This window comes from Lycium ferocissimum, chromosome 12 (assembly GCF_029784015.1).
Source record: "Lycium ferocissimum isolate CSIRO_LF1 chromosome 12, AGI_CSIRO_Lferr_CH_V1, whole genome shotgun sequence".
In the NCBI taxonomy this organism is placed as follows: domain Eukaryota; kingdom Viridiplantae; phylum Streptophyta; class Magnoliopsida; order Solanales; family Solanaceae; genus Lycium; species Lycium ferocissimum.
The window spans coordinates 44,557,336-44,563,548 of record NC_081353.1 but is presented as its reverse complement, the minus strand read 5'-3'; positions in this window follow the sequence as shown (position 1 = coordinate 44,563,548).

Sequence of the window (6,213 nt, the reverse complement as noted above, 5' to 3'; positions counted from 1 at the left end):
TATTCTTGTATTTCTTGTTTTTGGGTCCCGGACTTTTCCCGTCGCCCCCCTTTTTTGGGCTTTCACCCCGCGCACCCCCGGGGGGATCCCCTTTGGGACCCCCTACGTTTGGGGATTCCCCTTTTAAACCACATTTTGGTATATTTCTTCGTGCATATTATATATTCATTAGGGGTACGGCGGGGGCCATTTGTCCCGTCGTATGATTACGATACATTTGAAGGTACGCAGACATGTATGTGGGTTATGGTTACTAATACCGATTATGTTCGTAACGATATATGTTTTGGGCGGTCCGCCTTGCTGACGACGATCGGCTTGCTTTTGTACATATTTCGAGACTTTATGTATTATGATAGCCTCGTCGGCTTCCGTGATATATGTTTGTTCTTACGCGATAATTTGAGACTATGTGCGACCCCTTTCTTTGTATCCGTACAAGTTTAGTATGCGGTCCCGAGTATCGCGCGTATGAGTGTCCAATTCGACACTAGTCATGGCCTACGGGGGTTGGGTCGTGACAATATCTATACTTAGTGTTGGAAATGTCGAGTTCGAACAACCGTTAATTATATACTACATCCTCCACGCTTACTCGAAGTAGGCTCATCCAAGAACAACAATGATGGTCCATGATGATGTCCACTCCTACTTCGACACCCTACGACGTTCACCACCGGATACTCCTCGGGTCCCTTTATCACCTATGTAAGTATTCCTAGCCGATCGCCATAAATAGACAAATTTTTAATACGTACGAGACATATGTGATTAACTAATTTTGAGCGATACCAAATTTTTCTAAAACAACATTTGTTTGTTATGATATATTTGGTCGCTAGCGAAATGCCGTTATAGAGAATATAATATAACATAACAAGAAAGATCGGTTCCACAAAAAAAAGTGGCTATTAAAATGAAATGTTGTTGTAGAGAGGTTCAGTTGACATAATAGTAGTTGATTGACTTACAGATAAACCAAGTTGCTCGATTAGCTTTCAACGTTTCTTGTCGGTCATTGGAATTGGCTCGAGTTCAATATCGGCAGAAGAAACGGTTAATGTCTCATAAACAGTTAGCATTGGGAAAAGCCTATCATCTTGCATGATATAAGAAGAGGTTCTCTTAACAAAACTTGGTGTCATTTCCATTCCATCAACAGAAACTCTTCTCAAGACTCGAAATTCTATTAGCCAAACCATCTAAGAATGTTGATTTTCCAGAAGCACCACTTGGTCCCATAGCCCAGCTACACAACCTTTTGGTGCATAGCCGATTATCGGTGCAACAAGTCCACTTTCGATTCATCCATCCGATCCGTATCTTTTATCTTTTTCATCACTTGCATATCAAAGCCGTAGAATTCTAGCCCACCTGTGAAATTTACTGGCTTAGTCCCTATATCGATCGTTGAATCAACTTGATGACCATTGACGTGCCTCATAATATTGGACTACAATAAAATCTTGTCTCATACTTTTTGCGATATAATTCCGTGTTCAATTTTTCTAGTTTATAAGGAATGTACATAGTATAAAGGCAAAGTTTGACAAAAAATAAAAGTTCCACTATTATAGTGGGATGAGGCAATTACAAATCGAAACAAGCTCCTTTTAATGTTGAGTAATCCGTTTGATAGCGTTTTAATCGAAAAAATGGAACTCTTCCTGTTGTTGGTTTCATAAATTGTTCACTTTCATGCTTTTGCTTGTCTTAACTTTCACATTATAGCCAACGTCCCCATGAATGCTCTTTGTTTTATCTTCTTCGTTTTGTACCACCCGCCAATTACTAAGTTATGCTATCGACCCCTACAATAACTAACATTTATTTACTTAAATTGTATGCCCCCCCCCAAAAAAAAACCCCAACAATAACTAACATTCATTTACTTAAATTGTATTGGGCTCCGCCGATTTCTCTTCGCTTATAAAAGGCCGACTAACAAATAACAAAATCACCTACTACTCCAAAAGCACAACAATATTTTTGTTTTTTTTTTATGACAAGGGAACTCGTACCGCTACTCTTGGGTGCGCACAGATAAATCCCGCTCCCCGTACAACACCGCACTGTGCAACACAACAATATATTTACATGTAAAAAGCTGATTAACAAAAAATGACTTTATAACATTGAATACTAGATATTATAACCATTCAAGTGAAACAGATCTCGCTTTAACATACCAAATTATACATACATAGAAAGAGTTTACCTGATACATAAAAGTTAGACTACTACTAATACCGACATCCCAAGAGAGCTTGACCATTGACTATATTTATGCAAATACTTCTACAGCTAATAAAGACGCCAATCAACATTAACCGCTTTAGTTACATATGATAGTGTTCTTAACTAGTACTAGACTTAGAAAAGCAATAGTTCAACTACTCTCTTCTTTGCCTCCGGTGAATCTTCTTCTCGATTCAAACTTAACTGCACATTAATCCAAACAAAACGAAAACACTAAATTAGCCATAAAGTATAGATGCAAACCAAAGCAAATTAGCTACTATTAAGTATAGGTCAATACTGTTACTCCCACTCTTTGACAAGTAAAATACCACTAGTTCAGCGCAAGTCATCCGTTTAGTCATTATATTTAACAAATTTGTCTTTTCCCTAAAGACAATAAGGTCCAGTAACACCTATTTCATATTTCAGTGTCATACAAAATTCTCAACTCCTGCAAAATATGTGTCTCAAAATGAAGTTAGTGTAACGTATGCAGCGGACGTGACTAAATCAGAATACTAACGACGGGGTGACACAGAAAAAATGGAGAGAGGCGGCAAAGTGGAGAATGATGACAAACTGTTACGAGAAGGGTAAAGTAATAACGTTAGCACTTCCAATGATGCATCTGCTAAATTTGAAGGGAAATAAATCCAATAACAAGGTGAATGAGATAGGGAGTGTGCAAGCATATAGGCTTGAAGGTACTCTAAATGAGATAAAGAATAATTGACCACACTATATTTACCAAAGATTGTTACAGGAAGGCCAAACAGGTTGCAGATAAATGGCCTCCCTGAGTCACACCAGAGATGATGTGTACACATACACTCTTTTTGATAATCTACCGAGACAAGTTAGAGGTCCGTTAAATGTGGAGAGATGGCAACTTCCCCCATTTTGAGTCAAGAAGAAAAATCCAAATGTCTTGTATATGAGCCACCTTGGTTTGCCAGCCTTATTAACACTCTGTTTTGCTTGTATTCTTTGAGTTGGTGATAGTTAAGATAACTTTTCAAATTTCATCAACTTAGTTCACCAAGTTCTCACCATGTACAAGAATGGTTAGTTTGGCTCTCCTACAACATGTATGTGCTTTGTTAGGCAGTGGCAATAAAATTGTAACTCGGCTTGATTAAAATAAAGTTGGTTTATCCCAAAACCCATCACCTATGAAGTAATTTTTCCTGGGTTATCATCTCATAATACCCATATCCACATAAGTTTGAGTAATCAAAGCCAACAACAAAAACTACTCCTCCGTCCCAAAAGTGTAACCAAAGCCAAAGAAACAACAAAACTAAATAGCACTAAGATTCATTCAAAATGACACATTTCATCCCCAGCACCTAAAAAGGGGAGGGAATCGTATACCTTAAAGAATTTTTCCGGAAAAAGTCGGACAACATTCTCCTCATTTCGTCCCCTATATGCATGGATTTGAAAAGTTTCTATAGGTGTACGCAGAGTGAGATTTTCAACTTTAATAAACTATAAGGAATTCACGACCTTCACCCACAAAATAGTTCACTTTTTCAATCCACATGACCTTGTACTGTAATCCGCAAGGCATGAATAGAAAACCGTAAAGACATTCGGGATGATTGTTCAAACAGAAAGCAAAGATGATTAGATGAATAGAGGCATACATCATTTGATGTATTGTTGTAGTCCTGAATAGCTTGTTTAGCCAGATCCATGAGCAAGTCAATTTCTTTCCAAAAATCAATGTACGGTACATAAGTAGCTGCCCAGGCTTTACCCGGATAGATGTCAATGTCGAAACCCTGTCAAATAACCCAATCAGACATGAATTCCTTAAAACACTTTTTCATAGGCTTGCCAATTAGCAACACACAAATAAAAGAAGACAGATAAAGCGCAAGCAATTGTTGTGAAAGAAGACAAACGTACATGGGTATCACAAATCTGTTTGAAGTATCTCCAATAAATTTTGCGAAATAAAAGCTCGTGCTCCATGGAAGCGCCTTCAGGGATGAAATATTTGTTGTTCCATGGGATGTGACCAGCCAATGCCATCTTCGGCACATCACGTTGTTGTTCCACCCAATGCCAAGGTTCACTATCCGCCATTCTGCGTCCACCAAACCTAGCACCAAACAACTTCACACACACAATATATATATATATATATATATATATATATATATATATATATATATATATATATATATATATATATGTGTGTGTGTGTGTGTGTGTGTGTGTGTGTTATTCCGGTTTAAACCGATTAAGCCAAATCAAATTTTGATTTGGATTGGTTTTCGGATTGAGAAATTTAAAATTTTGGTTTTTTTTTTTTTTTTTTGGTTCAGTTTCGGATTTAGAAAATAGGAATCGAAATTAACCGAATCATTAATATTAATATATTATTTAACATGTAAGTACCATCTAAGGGAGTTTGAGTTTGAGTATTTGCTTGCTTAGTGGCCTGTTTGTATTATGATATAAAACGACTCATTTTCAATCTTTAGCTTATGAATATGTATTTTTAAATATTGTGTTTTTACAAAAAAAAATCGTGATTTATATTAGAAAATATGTTTAAGAGGTTTGACATGATTACTTCTCATTTTTTATAATATTTCTTCTTTTTCGTCATTCAAATCGAACTGAAAAATCAAATGCACACCCCTACTTAATATATACACACACACTATAGAAAAACAGGGTTGGGCGGACACATGCAAATTTACTCCCGCTGTCCCAATTTATATGAGAGTTGACCTATTTGGGAGTCAAATCGCTTATTTATTTTTTTTACTACAATTTTCTTCAACTCGTTTCGTATATTGTGAATTAGTAATTATCCAAACTTTAGTGCTTTTTTTTATACAGTTTCCAAATATGTAAATCATATAATAAAAAAATTTGAAGAATCTATTTTTGAAATTGTAGTCAAACTGTTCGACTTTTCAAATAAATCAACCCTCGTATAAATTGAGATGGAGAGAGTACAATATTTGCTTTGCCTTTTTCATCTCTACATTTTTCTTTAGTAGTTTCTGGATGCTTTGCACGCATATTAAGTGAAAGGTAAAATAATACACGCAAATTAAATTGAATGAATTTTATATATATTTATAAAGTTGGAGCCTCGTATCCAAAAAGGTTTACACAAACGGGTATTGTATTTGACTTGTTCCTAGTTTGAGGTAAAATCTTTTTATTTTTAACATTAAGAGTGGCGATGACAAAGTGGTAATAATGATGAACCTAAAGAGAAGATATAAAAAGGCAAAGGGTAAATATGGACAAAGAGCATGCATACATGCATATTTGGTTGTCTATAAATAAATAGTGTAGTAGAGGGGAAGAAATTTAGGAGGAGGTAGGTAGGGTTGCAATGGGATCTGTATCGAAAGAGCAGAGAGAACTACCAGAAGGAGTAACGATTTGCGAGAAGACGGGGAGGAAGATGTGGGCGAGCAAGGCCTATCATGACAAATATATCAAAGCAGGTAATGGATTCCTCGATGCTTTTGTACCCGCTGTTGGTGATCACTTTTATGACGATCCTGTTCTTCTTCCCGATGGCGCTGTTCCCGATGATTTCTCTAAATTTAAGGATATTTGGAAACGTTTCAACCGCCAACTTCAAGCTACCAACGTATGTAATTGCTGAATTGACTGGTCTCTCTTTACACACATTAAACACATAATATATATATATATATACTTCAGTTGGATTTACTTTCATCGCCGTTGGGCTTCTTTCACAGGGTATGGACCTGGATACCTTTCCTGGTCCGTCTATGGTGGCTGATGCGTACCCACTAAACTTGTCCAATATCACCCAGAAGGAGTATGCGCTAATGGTGGAGCTGGCTGAACTTGCTTTCCTGGAATACAATAATGAACCATCCAATGTATGCATGCCCCCCCTTTGCATCTTTGCTTTGTGGGATTAGTAGTCCACTATGTATATGCTTTCTTTCTCCCACTAATACT